Raw genomic sequence first — 18,191 nt, 5'->3', positions numbered from 1 at the left:
TTTTTAAATTAAATAAAAAATGATTTACTACTCTGTACAAATACGTAAGGAACTATGGATTAAAACTGTATTAAAGTGCATTAAAAGAGGATGTATTAGTCCCTATTTTGGCAGTATTCACTAACAAAAAAAATATATAGAATTTGTGATGCATTTATTATAGTAGAATAAACTGGTGTTGTTATTGCTAACCTTATTTTGCAAATGCCTTAATAAATAGTGCTAATATTCTAAAGTGGTCAATACTGCAAAATCAATTCACATTTATAAAAATTTCTGCAAACTCGGGCGCGCGGCAAGGGCGGATCCAGGGGGGGGGGGGGCCAAAGGGGGCCATGGCCCCCCCCCCAAAACGAAACCAATTTTTTTTTTTTTTTAATGTGACATCGCAATAAAGGCAGGCAATGAGTACACCACCATCTTTTCCTCAAAAAAAATTGGTTAAAGTGGTCAGAAATTGCCTCAGATCGCACCACAGAGCATCTAGGATCCCAAAAATTTTCGGGGCCCTCACGGGCCCCGAACCCCACGCCGTAATTTTTTAGATCCCCTTTTTTTGGGGGAACAAATTTTTTTTTGGCCCCCCCCCCCCAAATTGTGTTCTGGATCCGCCCTTGGCGCGCGGCTGTTAATAATGATAATAAACAATTATGATAGCTTTGCAAGTAAATTATTGCGCAGCTATTATTAGGTAAGGAATCCCCTTTGTTGCTCAACAATGACTGTGTTTTTTAAATTTCCATATTCTTAAAATAACCCATTGATGCAACTACATCTTACAGTAACACAATGTATTGATAACCTATTATTTATTTTGTATAGTATGTCACATACCCCTCCCCCCCTAAATAAAACCCAAATATAAACAAGCGAACAAATAATAACGTCACCAATAAGAAATCTGTTTATGCCATAACACCATGCAGAGCTAAATAAACTGCAATTTCAAACAATGCAATCACATCATTACACGATTTCAATAAATTGTTGAACCATGGAACCGTGGTCAGAGTGTTTTTTAGCGTATATTCTAGCGATTTTCTTCAAAATAGTACAATGTATATACATGAAACTTTCACCAAATATGTCCAAAATACCAGCCTATAACATATCTCATTTGCACTTGTTTTGATAATAACGATTACTGTCAAAACTGCAAGACAAAACTAGACACACTGAACAAATTGTTAGGCAGCTTTTAACTTAAACATCATTGAAAAAGTGGCAGACAATGCACTTTGCCTCACACAACAATTTATATAAAGCTGGCGATTTAATACGTGAAAGTTTCAAGAAAAAAGTTTTTCACAACTTTTTTTTTTTTAGAGATTACTTGCTTACGTTTAAAGTTGCGTTACATCAATGCTACTGCTGCATTCCTGCTACACCTATTATGGGCATAGTATAAGACCGATGCACAGTGTGATTTTGACTCCTTTGAAATCTGGTCCTGGTGACTTCATAGTTGCATGTGTGTGAGTTCCCATTATTCTTTGCACCGAGACATGCACACAATGATCAGCATGTCCGTATTTTGTAGAGCGCATTTTTTCACACAACATCTGTGACAAAATAGACTTTGTAATAATAATAACTGGATTTATAGAGCGCCAAATTGCCAAAAGATGCGCTGAAACAAAGAAAGAAGAACTACAGAAAGAACACCAGAAAAACAACAAGGGCGTACGACCAGCTATGGTGTGGGGGAAAAAAAGGGTTTTGAGAGCCTTCTTGAAGGGTGGCGCAGTATCGGAGTTTCTGATAGGGATGGGTAGACTATTCCACAATCGGGGAGCAGCAATAGAGAAGGCCCGATCATCTGCAAGTTGTAACGCGCCATAGTACAAAGTCCAGCTTGCATTATGCTACATATCAAGCTTCCAATAAGGGTGGACAAAGTGCACTTATTTCATTCATTTCTTGCCCTGAACCGTGGGTATTATTTTACATTTTTCACCATTGAGGGGGTTATCATACTATAGAAAGGGGGGCATAACACGGGTAACAGGATGACACTCATATTAATATAAAACACTTTAAAACCAACTGCAGCTAACGCGAAGCAGCCACAATAAAAGGAACAATGTGCGCTTTGTACAGAAGGTCAAGTGTGCTACATGGAAAGGGCTGGACTTCGGGAGCATATAAACGAAATTTATCAGCCTTTATTTGCTATAATGAGAATTACCATAGAAGACACAAACGACTGTCCCAGGCATTTACAGCACCTCCAATCAACACAATCACACATGTTTGTTCTCAAAATTACGATTGACAAACTTCAAACCGCCAATCATAATTTTCAAACAGCCATCAATGTGACCGGTTTTGCTAGGCTATAGCGGAGACGCTATAGAGGAGATTATCATCAACAACAGCAAACTCATGGAACTAAACGATATGACTGGTATAAGACTGCATATTCTACATTCCAACCATCGTGTCTATATACACCCACCAACATGAACACAGGTATGTTTCTAAAAAGCAGCGTGTTGTGCAGTTACACACTACCAACCGATGAAGGCACAAACAACCAAGCAAGCATATCAATTAATTTCATTACAAACTGCATTTTCAAACCAGACCTAATGTGAGTGACCTATTTCAGTTTGCACCATCGAGCAAAATCCTTACAGTTGTTCCCGACTAATGAGTATTGGTAGGTCTCATCTCCGATCTTAGATCGGGCCCTCTGGATCACCTCGTCAGGTGGATAACACTTCCGCTCGTCGTACACCAGCCTATAGACAGGCTGGTTGAAATCAACTTTCTTCTCTACCACACCTTGCTCATAGGTGTTGTGTACCACCTGGACTTTCTTGGAACCTGGGAACTGGTCAACCACTATGGCGTGGTGTCTTGGATGCAGCAAGTTGCCGTAAAACACGACTTGGTCTCCAGGCTTCAGGTCCTCGATTCTCTCCCCTGCCCTATCATCGGTCCACTCTTCTGAAGTTATAGCACGGCCGATATGGGGTCTGACAATGGAACCCAGGAGATTCCCGATAATCAGACCCAAAGTGCCTCCAACGATGCTTCCGAGAAATTGCCCAAACCACCCCCTGCAGCCTGCCCCTTCACGCCTAACAATGAAGCAAGTCCGCCACCAACAAATGCTTCGCTCACATGCTGTGCAACAGTTTCAATGAAATCTTTCAAAGAGATGCCCCCGACTTTCGCTTTTCATACACCTGAGTGAGGTCCCAGTGGCACACTTTACCTTCAAAACCAAGCACAAGACCCGCCCCTATCCAGTTAGATCCATGCACGACCCGCTCAATAAACTCTGCTCCCCCCACTGCTCCTATTGCTTCGTTTCCTCCACCCGCGGCGCATAGACAATAGCGATCTTCCTACGTTAAAACACAGAATGTACTTTTTCCACAATTTCCGTGTATTTGCGATACAGCCAGCCAAGCTGGCATCTCCCTGCAACCCCGGTCTTACAGTAAAACGTGAACGCTTCGCAGTTATCCCTGAACAGGTTGTACCCAATGTCCCCCTTTCGTGATTCAGCCCGGGCAATAACCAACTCCGCTGTGTTGGCCGTGGTAATCTCGTCAGGATAATCGATACGAAACAGGCCACCCCGTTGTTTGCGCAAGTCAAGCTCTTCTTCAACGATCTGCGCCGGAACGCTGAAGTATGGTTTATGCCAATGTATAACTTTGACTTTTCCAACCTCATCACTCAGGCCAGACACGACTGCACGGTGCCATATGTCATAAGGGCGGTGCCACGTGATATGATCCCCTACCTTTATGTAATGACTAATGTCATCGAAACATTCAATCTTGGTGCAACAGTCCTTCAGCTGAAAGACTAGGTTTTTGTCCACGGGTACCTCTGTTTGTTCCTTCAGCACGACCCCACCGAGTTTCACCCACGGGCGAGTGTTGTCCACGTCTCGATGAAACAAGAAGCGGTCTGCGAGCCACTCCTGGCCGCATGAGGCGCAGCAAAGACCAATCACAGGGGTACAACCTTCGTAGTCTTTGCTGTAGTATGTTCGCATCTTGAAGGGATTTGCATTGCCGCATCGTCCACACGGTTGAAGCTGTTGCGACGGTACTGCAATTGGAATGAGATCGTGATGTCGTGCAAAATCAAACAAATTAGGGACTTAGTTTTACTGTTTTCTCCTATTTTATTTGGCTGGGGTTGAGGTGGATTCTCAGCAATTATGTTCACAAACGAGGAATATTCTTCACTCGTTTTACTCATAATACAGGGTGAGTAAAAAAAATAAAAGAAACCCACATGGCAAGCCCAATTTGTTAACAAAGCTCTGAATGTAACACTTTCAAAATCTAGGATATGACAGCCCAATTATTAAGCTTTCTTTTAGTTTAAGTTACACAATTTTAAACACAGCCACCGTTTTAAAGTTTTGTCCATAACAAAAAGGTGTTCTTTCAGCAAAATGAAAGCAGTTCACATAGGGATGTATGTGAATTGTTTTCGTTTTGCTGAAAGAACACCTCTTTTGTGATCTGCGGACAAGACTTTAAAATGGTGGTTGTGTTTAAAATTCCGTAACTTAAAAAGTTCATGGGTGATTTGAATGATTTTTGTACTAAACAGAAGGCTCATTAACTGGGCTTTCATATCCTTGATTTTGAAAGTGCCACATGCAGAATTTTATTAAAGAATGGTCCTGACATTTGGGTTTCCTTCTTTTTGCACTCATCATCCTGTATTACGGTGTACTTTTTTCGTACACACAGATAGGGCCACAATGTTTGTTATCAAGAACGTAACGATTGGATTCTAGTTAAAAAAAATTGTGAATTTTTTGGCATGTGCACAAAACTTAAAAGAAAAACAAGAAATGGGGTTTCTTGCATCTACTTGGACCATCCTTGTCTTACCAAGTTCTTGAGCTAGATCTTTGCGGTCCATCATCATCAGGGTTTTGCCCACGTGCCACACAGGGTTATCACCCTCGAAGTCTTCTCGCCAGAGAACCAGCATCTCCTCGGCCTGCTGCCAGGGCTCTGCAAGGTGCTCCTTGATTGCTTCACACTGGACCTTGTCCATCCGGAGATAGAGAGCCAACTTCGGCCAGGATTCACCCAGGCCCCTAGCAATCTTGCGGATGGTGGGTGTATCCAGAATCTCCTGACCTGTTGATCAATAGACGGGCGAGAATTAATACTTCCACTTTGGTTGGACCTCCACAAATGTCAGAGAAGCGCAATCAGGAGGAGAGCCATTTGAAATCACCTTAAAAATCGCTTTCACATGCTTCAACTTTTTGAGGGAGATCTCAAGACCCATTCGGCACTATGGACAAGTGCACTTTGTACACTGCTTAACATTTAGTGCTGATAGTAGCAGGCCTTGAATTTGGTAATTTTTAGGGCAAGATCACTTTGGCCTTGAATGAAGTACAATTATAGAGGGCACAAAGGCCAGTAGGACAGCGCCAAATAATATCTGCAGAAGGGGCACGGAGGCTGGCTAAAAAAAGCGATTGTACAAGCGATCGTGTACTTTAGGACCCCTCTTTAGTTTCGTTAAAATAGAGTCAAGGGTGTTTTTTATCATTCAAAAATTACCTTTCTCCTTAGGCAGACTTCTCTCAGTTCAAATGACACCTTTTTTGTAATTTTGAACGATTTTTGTAGCTTGCCACGATCATCAATGCATATTGTGTACCATGCGTACAAAGCACTGAGAAAAAGAAAGTTGGTTGACTGCACGTAAAATCTGCCGTACGTACTCCTGCTGGTAAGTGTATGTGTGTGTGTACGAATACAGCCATTTATTTTTGCGGTGGAAGTGTCGCTACTTGAAGTATCGGCACACTCCGGAACTGGACTAGATACAGTTGTCACAGTCTAGAGGCAGTGGTAATACGTTTGCAATGTACACGCAGACAACGGATCGGCTGGCATGACATCGAAATACATTGTCAATGTGTGGAAAAACAACTGAAATCAAGGATTGTAGTGGTTTTAATAGGCTGATGGATGTTTTTGCAAAAAAGGCACGACGGCCAAGGTAAATGGGTAAGGCAAAACCTGCCGTAAAGACAGGAATTTTTTGTGGGGCACCTCGGCCAGTAAGAAGGCAACGACAGCACTGGCCGTCGTTCAATTCAAGCCCTGTAGTAGTGTCGTGTCCTCTCTACACTCTTAAAAGTTCCTGGTCAGATTGTGTTTGATCAGATACTTTTCAGAGTCAGAAATTACACCTTTCCGGTGGCACTTCCCTGGATCATTTTGACCAGGAAAACTTACCAAACATTTCAGTCTGACAATGAAAAGTATTAGGCTGAATAGAACCCAGATGTCAAATGCAGTCTGATCAGTGACCTTTAGAGTGGACTTGTGATGCAAAAGCTTGGCTTTCTGAATTCCGTAGACAGTATACACAAAGATGCTTACCTAGCAACTTCAGCAGATCATACTGATTGATTTTCTTGAGGGTGCCTTTCACTTCGCCCATCTTGACAAGACCATCATGTCGCTCCCGGAGAGCTTTAAGCATCTGCCAGACCTGTTCCTTCATGTTTTCGGGGTAAGCAACACGGATGCTCTCACAATCATCATCGGCAAATCCAAGATGTTCTGCTACCTCGGGCCATACTCCTTTAAGTTCATCCGCCAGTTTCTGGAGAGACTTTTCGTCCACAGTTTCCATCCCTGTCAGGAAATAAAGTGGGGAATAGTCCACTGTTTACTGTAAACAACTAGCTTTTTTGGCTATCTGCAGTGCCTTGTTAGAAGTGACAAAAAGTAATTTGTAATTACTTTGGCAACAAATAATGACCCTCCGATTTTAAACCAGTAAATACCAGTCATCCAGACCCAACAGTTTCCAGTGAAATGTCAGTGGAAAGCCATAAACAATATCTTACTGATGCAACCTCAATTGTTCACTTACCAGCCCATTATTAAAGATTACCTTTATTTCGACATCCTGTATAGACATTATCTATTCGCAAATAAACGAACGCATGAAAATAGTCATTCATTCGGATATTTGAACACATTCTATACTCTCATGATGTAAGGCTCTTGTCATGAACAGTTGGAAATAATGTGACAGTGAAAATGGGTGACGATAAATGACAGGATACCTACCTATTACTTTCAGCAGGTCATACTTCCCCATTCGCTTCAGTGCCTTGGTCAATTGACCAATCATGTCAATGCCTGGGTAGCCTTCTCTCCACACTGTCAGCATGCATCGGGCCTGCTCATGAAGTTGGTCAAATGACTCTGCAATCCTTACAATGGTATTTTTGTCTATGTGCAGATAGAACGCTAGTGTCGGCCAGGCTTCTCCAAGCGCATCAGCCAGAGGCAACAGCAAATGGACATCAAAAACCTCCGCACCTGTTGATTAAAAGACGCAGGTTTCAGATACCAGATGTGGTTCATTAACATGAAACGCATTTGTAAGACGCATCACGTGATTATATCACCTGATTTTGAATAATTTTTAACTGGTGAGAGTGAGCGAATTTAACTATGGAAAAGCTGTAGGCTCAAAGCTTTTCTATCTATTTTTCGTCCACAAAATAATGTTATCTTCCTTTCTTCCTGTTCCCAATACTCCTTTTGGCATCTGTACTCAGGAAACTTTGACTTTAAAAGGTAATAAAAGTCCAAGCAGCATCCACCTATTGCGTCTACCATTTCTCAAACAGGTCTATTTCACCAAATAACTTTGACTCTCTACCAGATCGGGCCATGTTCTTCCTGTCTATGTTTATGTCATATAGTGCCTTTCCGCAAATAATACATTGACTTTTGATTCAAGATACCAAAATATCTCTCCCAAAAATATTATACCTGCACTCTTGACTTGATCTGAAGCATCAACGGTAGGCTTCTTGCTATCATTGACTCCATGGTTGGTTCCTATGGCTCCATCAGTTCCCTGAGGGGAATCTAAAATCAAATGCACAAATTAAAATATCCATGAAAACAAAAGACAAAATGGTACATGCACTTTTGTCCACATTAGTGGTCGGGAAACTTTGACTTTAAAAGAAGATAAAACTCCAAACAATATCCTCCAAACAGCATTCTCCCATTGTGCATACCACCTCTCTAGCAGCTAGCAGCCTACAGGGGCATAGCAAGGAAATTGTTATGGGGGGGGGGGGTAAACATTTCTTGAAAAGGGCACTTGCACAATCTGTGCTGAAATGTAGACATGCTTTTTTCTGCGGACACTTGGCCTCCATAAAACAAATAGGGGGGGGGGCTGTACATCTGTAGATGGGGTCGCTGTTCAAAAACGATGTTTATGCAAAGGGGGGGGGGGGGAGGGGGCGCTTACCCCCGCCCCCACCCCCTGCTGGCTACGCCTATGGCCTATACTTGTACCAATAGTTTCACAGGTTGACATTTTGTGGAATTTTACTGTCAAGGAATTGCCATCCCCTTCATTTTTAGTAACGTTTTGGCGCTACCGTGTCAAATTGGTTAAGTTAATCCTCTCTGAGTTATTCCCGTTTGCTATTTGTAGGGCTGGATAGCTGAGTTGGTTGAGCACTGGAATGGTAATCCGGAGGCATGGGCGTCGCGAGGGGGGGGGGGGGGCAAGGGGGTGCTTGATCTTATTTTCAAATGAACCACAAAGGGACACTGTCTAGGTGAATTATAATGATTGAAAAGTTGAACAAAGAAATTGACCGGGGTGTGCCAGGTCCAATCTGACCCGGATTCCGGGTCGAATCTGACCCGGGACTTATGTAAGTTTGACTTTCATGGCAAACCACTGTGTCATTATGTAAAAGGTGAACAGATTTGACCTGGCACAATTATCATCCTGACATAGACAATTGTCAATTTGACATATAAAAGTAATTACGCATATAATGGGCAAAGACACATATTTGCAATTTATGCAAGTATCGTCTTTCTTTATTTCCTCTTCACATTACGCAAGCAATGAGCAAAGACATGTATTTACCGTTCAGAAATCCGGCAACATCTGGTCTTCCGATGTTCTTCAGTGCTGTGCACAACGTGGTTATCTGCTGTTCATCACTGGTGGACTGGGCCTGTTTCCATGTTACAAGCATTTCCAGACCATGCCTTGTGATATCGTTTTGGTGATTTTTCTCGATAGTTTGAACCTGTACCATCGTAAAGCCCAGTTCCTTAAGTGCCAGTTTTACCCAATCACGTCCAAGCCTAGTAGAGACCTCGTACATAGTTGGGTCATCAAAATATGGTTGTTGGTCTGGTGTCTGACTATGCTGATGTCTGGGTGCATGCACTCCTATTCAGCATGTTCAGATCAAAACAAGAAACATGTATTGCTTCGTAAAACGGATTGAATTGTCTTCCAGGACGTATAAAATATGTAAAAGAACTCATGACTTGGGATCTCAAGTGCTTTAGTAAGGCAGTGAACAAAATATGTTTGCCAAAAAGTAAATAAATCTTTTTCGGGCTTTTGTACTGCTTTTAAACATAACCTTGTTAAGTGTTACCTTAATGTAATACATTTACTTTTTTATTACACGGACAAAAATAAATTCAGACAAAAAGCTTGCAACTGCATGTGTACAAAAAATTTGATAGGACATCACTATCCCAAGATTGACTAGGTTAATAGCAACAATCTTCATGTGGTAATCACTACCATGACTACACTCCAAATAAGCCACATCTGGTTCCTCCAATTCTGATTAAAGATAAAAGCTGAAGTCAATCACAAAGTAGATTAAAAAAAAAAAGGCTTTGACCTACAACTCATTTGCCAACCATAATTTTTCAGTTTGTTTTCCAACAGCCCATTAATCCATTCATACATGACTTTGTATAAATGCAAACATAATGTGCAACTTCATTAAAGCATTATATTTATAAGCATTTTTTTATGGCAGAAACACATGGGGAGTCCTATTAGGGAGTACGGTGTACAGATTTGTACAGTGTGTGCTTGTACTTGTGCAGTGAATCATTCTATTCTCGGCATGCAGCATGGCGGTCGTCGCGGTAAATAAAATCAAAGGCAAGGAACACAAAATAAAGTAATAAATGCTAAGTTTGCTTTCAATAACAGAAAATCCATAGTTTCACAGGAAAAAAATACACATTTGAAAGCAAATACGAAGTGGAATAACATGTATGGTACGTCGAAATCCAAGGAGCATGGACCTCACTAGGTGCCACCATTATTCTTTACATGTAACTTCAGGAGCTTATGTGCTTCATTAAGTTTTTCCGGGAGCCGGTTCCGACTTGGAACCAATTCTTTATAACGCCTTCCTATTGTGTCCACCATATATCGAACTGGCTTATACTTGTACCAAAGAAAGTTGGTGAATCTTTAGCTTGTGGAACTGACAAAGAGGATTGCCCCTCTCCTCCCTTATCAAAGGGTTGTTAAAAAATGGTGATTTAAACACAAAACTAATAATAATAAATATTCAGATATTTTCTTAAAATTCCAATCATTTCTCAAACATTGTTTTCATTTTTGTCTTGATGTGAGTTACCAAAAAATGTTATATTCATTGCATTTTTACCTTTTATAACGACCAAAGATTTTAGAAATGATCTGTTCCTTAAAAAGAGAGAAATGAACTGTCTCAATTGCTTCATGAATGTTGGAGTTATGGAACACTGAACATGAGTGAAGGCCCCACTATGGAAGACATTGGGTCATCATCTGTGCAAAGACACATATGTGCAATTTATGCAAGTATTGTCTTTCTTTAATTCCTCTTCACATTACGCAAGCAATGAGCAAAGACATGTATTTACCCAGCAGAAATTTGGCAACATCTGCTCTTCCGATGTTCTTCAGTGCTGTGCACAACATGGTTATCTGCTGTTCATCACTGGTGGACTGGGCCTGTTTCCATGTCACAAGCATATCGACCCCTTGCCTTATGACATCGTTTTGGTGATTTTTCTCGATAGTCTGAACCTCTCCCATCGTAGAGCCCAGCTCATCAACAGCCAGTTGTGACCAACCACAACCAAGCCTCTCAGCAACTTTTCTCAGAGTTTTGTCATCTAAAGGTGGTTGTTGGTCTGGCGTCTGACTATGCTGAGGTCTGGATGCATCCATGGGTGCCTGCACTCCTATTCAGATCAAAACAAGAAACATGTATTGCTTCGTGAAACGGATTGATTTGTCTTCCAAGACGTATAAAATATGTAAAAGAACTCATGATTTGGGATTGCAAGTGCTTTAGTAAGGCAGTGAACAAAATATGTTTGCCAAAAAGTAAATAAATAAATGTTTTCCGGGCTTTTGTACTGCTGTTAAACATAACCTTGTTAAGTGTTGCCTTATACAATGTCATGTAATGCATTCACGTTTTTATTACACGGACAAAAATATATTCAGACAAAAAGCTTGCAACTGCATGTGTACAAAAATAGTTGATCGGATATCACTATCCCAAGATTGACTAGGATAATAGCAACAATCTTCATGTGGTAATCACTACCATGACTACACTCCAAATAAGCGACATCTGGTTCCTCCAATTGTGAATAAAGATATAAACTAAAGCCAATCACAAATTAGATTTAAAAAATCCGGCTTTGGCCTACGACTCATTTGCCAACCATGATTATTCAGTTTGTTCCCCAAAAGCCCATTAATCCATTCATTCATGACTTTGTATAAATGCAAATATAGTGTGCAACTTCATTTAAGCTTTACATAAGCCTTTCTTTAATATATATACATGTAGGGGAGTACGGTGTACAGATTTGTACAGCGAGTACATGTACTTGTGCAGTGAATCATTCTATTCCCGGCAGCATGGCGGTCGTCGCGGTAAATAAAATCATGGGCAAGGAACACAAAATAAAATAATAAATGCTAAGTTTGCCTTCAATAACACAATATCCATAGTTTCACAGGAAAAAGACACACATTTAAAACCACATACGTAGTGGAATAACATGTATTGCACGTCAAAATCCACGGAGCACGGACCTCACAAGGTGACACTGTTATTCTTTACATGTATTTTCAAGAGCTTATCATGACGTCACCTCGTTTTGTTTTTTTACCTATAACACATCCCAGTCTACCTACATAACAAACTTCAACCAAATCGGACTTACCGTTCTCTAGATATAGGACTTTTAAATCACTTTTAAGATGATGTCACGTGACCCATTGTGACATCATAATGACGTCACCCTGCGGGACACGACTTTGCTATAGGGACTATGCCTATGCTGACTTCGAATGATGTATGGCAAAGATTAATGCCAAAAGTAGATGTCACAAAAATCATTAATTAAATTAGGCTTTGCCCTTCACCGACGTTTAAACACTGTATACTCAGTGTGTTACCTCCCAAGTGAAAGTTGGGAAAAATCAATCGGGTGGGACTCGAAACCCACGACCTCCTGCTTTCTAGTGCAGATGTCTTACCACTGGACCACCGAGCTAACGGAATAGGTTGGCTGGTTCGAATCTCAAGTACATAGCAACGGGTACCGCATAAACTATTATAAGATGGAATTTTGCGTCGGGGTGATATAAATCAAATTAGGTTTTACCCTTCACCGACGTTTAAACACTGTATACTCGGTGTGTTACCTCCTGAGTGAAAGATGGAAACAATCACTCAGATGGAACTCGAACCCAGGACTTCCTGCTTTCTAGTGCAGATGTCTTACTACTCGACCACCGAGCTAACGGGATAGGTTGGCTGGTTCGAATCTCATGTACACGTAAGGTAAGACATCTGCACTAGAAAGCAGGAAGTCGTGGGTTCGAGTCCCATCCGAGTCGTTGTTTCCATCTTTCACTCGGGAGGTAACACACTGAGTATACAGTGTTTAAACGTCGGTGAAGGGCAAAACCTAATTTAATTTATATCACCCCGACGCAAAATTCCATCTTATAACACAAAAATCATGTACAAAGTCTATGGGATTTGGGATAGAACAAAAAGAAGAGGGAAGAAAGAAAAAAAATCAGAAAAAAATGAACTGCTTTTCCGCATAGTTGCGGAAAAGCCCTTCTTTTTGTTCTGAATTTTTCTGTATCTGAACGAAAACAAAGGCTGTTTCGGCATGACTGCCGAAACAACCAAATATCCTTAAAGATGCTTGGAAAGTTTTGCCTAATTTGTATGAAGACAAATTTTTTTTTTAAAAACATTGGCTATAATTGGTTCAGTAATTAATACCTGAAGCTTGTGCGGAAGGAATCGGTGAGGGACTTCCACTTAACATGTTGACTTGGCATTTGGTGAAGACATGGTGTCATCCCCTGGTTCGGTAGCGGCTGAATATATAACCTCAGACAAAAAGCTGGTAACTGCAGGTGTAAAAACAAGTTGATTGGCCATCATGAACCCAAGACTGAACGAGATAATATCAAATTTCCTTGTTGTAATCCCAATACCCGGAGTTGGTCATTTCTACAAGGTTTCCACGAAAGTATACCCTGGTCTTTAAATGTGAATTATCAGAAATACAATAAATAATTTCAACTAGGGCTTGTGCATTTGTTGAGTTACAAGATGTACAAACTTGAGGTGATCGGGTGGGCAACTATTTCATTGAACATTGCCCAGTTTGGCTGTGAATATTGTTCGTCATAACAGAAACAAATCATATTCACCTTTTCAATGTGTATACATTTGTTTTAATTTGAAAAAACAAAACAATGAATGGTTGGTTTGATAAGTTTCATTCTACATGTTATTTAAATGTTACATCCACTTTGATGACTTTATCAGCTGAAATGTGCACAATGAAACTTGATTTAGTTAAGATAGGAGACATTATATGCAACTTAAATGTGAAGTGAAAAGCACTTCATCTGAAAATATAAAAATTACACGAATGTATAAATGCATGTATATTGATACCATCTTACCACCAGTTTTGAACCTGGAAATACAAAAATGTGATCACAAAGTGAAACAAGTCAGGTGTGTTTACAAACACAAATGCCCCGCAACCGTTACTGTTCCCGTGACATAACACCACTCTTTTAACATCAACCCACATGTACAGTGTACCTTGGTAACAGGGAACGTTCATTGACAGCATTAGTGTTTTCTAAAGTTTTATATGAATTAATCCCTATGATCTCAGACCAAATACAAGATTTCTATTGTTTTAGCCACTGTGACTTTGACCTTTTGACCCCCCAATGCAATAGGCTTCTTCGGATTACCAAGAACAATCCACAAACCAAATTTGAAGTTCACATATGTAAAGTATTTCTCAAGTTATCGCGCTGACAAAATTTCTTTTGTTTTAGCTACTGTGACCTTGACCCTTGACCTTTCGGCCCCAAATGCAAGAGGCTTCTTAGGATTGCCAAGAACAATCCACAAACCAAATTTGAAGTTCACACATGTAAAGTATTTCTCAAGTTATCGCGCTCAAATTTCTATTATTTTAGCCACTGTGACCTTAACCCTTGACCTTTTGGCCCCAAATGCAATAAGCTTCTTAGGATTACCAAGAACAATACACAAACCAATTTGAAGATCACATGTAAAGTATTTCTCAAGTTATCGGGCTAACAAAATTTCTATTGTTTTAGCCACTGTGACCTTGACCCTTGACCTTTCGGCCCCAAATGCAATAAGCTTCTTAGGATTACCAAGAACAATACACAAACCAAATTTGAAGTTCATACGCACACACCCACACACCCACGGAAGGACAAGGTGGAAACAGTATGCCCCTTCGGCTTCGCCGCGGGGCATAAAAATGATTGTTTACTTTGTTCAAGAGTTATGAATGGTAGAAGACAATCATTTCTTGAACTAAAATATTGTCTTATTAGAGCCCTGCAGACGTCATCATTACATCACTGAAATAATGTACACCTCAGGATCAGGGTTTACGTTTGTTCCAAGTTTCATATTCCTACTGTGTACCATTTAGAAGAATGCTTGTGAAGAATAACATAGTACAGTAAAAACAAAACAAACCAAACTGCACAGAAACAAAGTGTCCTGGGGATCGGGACCACCCCATCGTCAAACATTTTCAAAATGATGATTAGATAGTAACTGATCACCATGAAATCAGAACGTTCATAGAAAAAGTAGATGAAACTAGCTTTGACAAAAACAAACCCTTTGGACCCTCCCCTCCCTCATAAATTGACTAAGAGCAACTGATCTAACTACTCACCCGTTGCAGCTGACGGTGCGGGTACCATGGTACATGTAGGTACTTTGGATCACACGCCGACAAATGGAAATCCTGTTTGTCAAAAAGCGGTGCCACATTTTCAGTGTTCTTTGGTACAATGTGTATCTTAAGTTGTGAATAGTTTTAACAGATTTTTCAACACACCCATGACCACTGACATTGTGACAAGGCAAAGCAAGGCAAGCATAGTAAAGCTGGTCCCAGAGTGTACACAATTCTATCAAATTAATTAAGAAAGGCTAAAACAAACTTAGGTTGTTGTGGTAACGTGATGCAAATGATAAAACCCAATTTCATCGTTTACATGGCGATTTAATATTTGGGCTAAAGTTGCACCATGAAAGTAGAAACTGTCCCAGACTAATGCACTTACTGTGTGTTTTATTGCTGCATGCTGTGGTGTAGATGCCGCATTACACGAATAAACAAGCCTCATCAAGCAGCTCCATCTTCACAGCGTTCCCCAACATTTAGTATAATCCATGAAAGCAACAGAAGTCAAAAAATAAACCCAAGGAATGAGCCATGGCTGTATACTGTTCAGAGCGGGTTGCTTCAGAGACATCCAAGATGGCGCTGAAACACTGTAGCTGCCCAAACAATCACGTGACCACTTGACGTAACTACACTATGCAAATTAGTCTCTGGTTCAATCTCCTTATACATGGCATACATTTATAAATGTATGAGTTAATGATTCATCGATATACATGTATATAAAAACAACCTTTGTCCCAGCAAATAGGCCTACACAAATACACCTGGGTTTTCCCACAATCTCTTTTAGTGTTATTCTTGGCTCTGCTATTCAATTTTTGCAGGGGGGGGGGGGGGGGGGGGGGGGGTTCATCGATCAGCTCAAAAATCTGAAAATGTACACACAGGGGAGGAGAGGGGGGGGGGGGGGGGGCTGGTACCAATTTCAATAGGGGGCGCTGTTCAAATTTGACAATTATTAACACTCATTACAGAATGGTGTACCGTATTTTGAACAGGTGGACATTAGACCAGTATAATTTTTTTTTTGGGGGGGGGGGTGTCACAGCAGGGGGGGGGGGTGTCACAGCAGGGGGGGGGGGGTCTGACTTATTTTGTAGGAATTTGTAAGAAAATTTTTTTTGGGGGGGGGGGATAGAGCTGGGGGGGGGGAGTTGACCTCTGGATCCGTGCCTGCAATGCAAATAAATTCACCTTTGAGCCTTTAGTCCACACGTAGTTGTATAGGCTACATAGCTTGGTATGTACCGGTAGCTTGGTTTTAATTTGGGGCTGAGGAGTAGGGGTGCATGTTAATGGGGGGGGTCAAGCTTTTTAAGAGGGAAACGTAAGAACCAACAGGTGGTGGCAGAATAAGGTAAGGCAGAGTCGTTAAAAATACACATTTTTTTTTATAAAAATTTTTATAAAAAAATGATCGGATTTAAAAAGAAAGTATTAAGTCAGGTTTGTTTTAAACCAGTGTATTAAACCAATGGCAATGAATGAAATAAAATGATTAAAAAACTAAAACAGCCCCGAGGTCAAGAATTCTATGTGTAGAATTACTGGCAGTGGCAGTCCGCAGCTGGAGTTACCTAGCCCTACATTTTATCATTGGGTTGTCATACCAAATGATAAAATTTAGAGCTAGGTAACTCCAGCTAGTCAGTCTGCATATTGTATAGTGTCAGGTTGAGGTTGCAACATTCTTTCCAAACAGAGATTTTTTTTAGACCAGTCTCATTATAGGGTTTGTACATCAAGTGGCGTACGGTATATGGAATAATTTCCAACCTTTTCGTGCATTTTACTCACACTTGAAGTTCTACTTCTACTCTGGTGTGGTGTTCAATGACTTGTCTTGGTCGTCACCCATGAATTCCCATTACGTACGTGATGGCGTGCGAAGGGGGCGCACTGCCACTGATTTTCACAACCTTAACTTCAGACTCTTGACGATGGCGCATGCCAGAAATCGTTCAGATTTTCACTTTGCCGAACTCTGCTACATTTGTATTCCTTCACATGAGCAAAGCAGGCCAAGAACTTATTAATTTACGGGCATTTCTAGTACATGTGGCAGTGACGTGACGTAACTATGAAGTTATTTAAAACAGTGTCCGTGCACGTGTAAAATCGCAACATCATTTGAATCGCATGAGGGCGGCGTTTCACTTTTGTGGTGGCATAAAAAAAAGTTTCTAATTTTTAGAGGGCGTCCCAGCCTTGTGTGTCATACATGTATACCTTGTTTTCAATTTTCGTTTTGCCACTTTCAACTTCAAGGGTAGTTTGGTGCCCTTTTTGTTTTTATACAAATGACGATTTCCATATTCATGACAAATGTCTGATGTCATTTCAGGCCACAGAGTTGGATATAATAAATCCAACTTAAAAACTTCTATATAGTAAAAATATTTCAGGTCCAAAAGTTTCCAGAAGTATATTTTGCTGTTGCAATTGTTCGTCTTTTGTGGCAGTAAACCAATGAGCAAATTAACTACTGAACAGTGTCTTCCTGAAATGACATCGCATTAACAACACTTTCAGTTGTCCGAAAAAGCATGGATTTAAAAAAAAATTAAAAGAAGTGCACTTTTCAATAAAATTAACCAAAAAGGGATGCCAAATAGTTTTCATACATTTAAGTAAAGTTGAAAACTGCACAAATGACATTCCTCGGAAAAATTCACTTCATAGCCCCTTTAAATACAAATTGACTTTGAGTCGCAACTTTTCTTTTTTGCTTTTCTTTTACCTTATTTTCCTTCCTTTTTTCCTTTTTAAATTTTTTTGGGAGGGGCTGGGGTATGGGGGGGGGGGCAAGGAAGACAATTGGAAAGGGGCAACTGCCGCCGCTGTCATATGAAAATCGGACTCGTATGAAAATCAGACTCGTATGAAAATCGAACTCTTTTTCCCTTTTATTGGTTAAACCCTCTCACGTGACCGGTCCCTCTCCTAATATCTATGCATGAGCATGCGCAATACCACCAATGAGTCCATATTTCACAAAACCTAAATTCTTGCTACACCGCCACTGATAAAGGTAATTATTGAAGTATAAAGGGCATG

The 18,191-nt window shown here is 40.5% G+C and overlaps 1 pseudogene; it reads right to left on the bottom strand.

Moving 5' to 3' along the window:
* Positions 1-641: 641 nt before the first annotated feature.
* LOC119720173 lies at positions 642-17,315 on the bottom strand (annotated as a pseudogene).
* Between the last annotated feature and the right edge of the window lie 876 nt (positions 17,316-18,191).

This window comes from Patiria miniata, unplaced genomic scaffold, assembly GCF_015706575.1.
Source record: "Patiria miniata isolate m_02_andy unplaced genomic scaffold, ASM1570657v1 HiC_scaffold_9, whole genome shotgun sequence".
Taxonomy (NCBI): domain Eukaryota; kingdom Metazoa; phylum Echinodermata; class Asteroidea; order Valvatida; family Asterinidae; genus Patiria; species Patiria miniata.
This window is presented reverse-complemented; position numbering and strand designations above follow the sequence as displayed.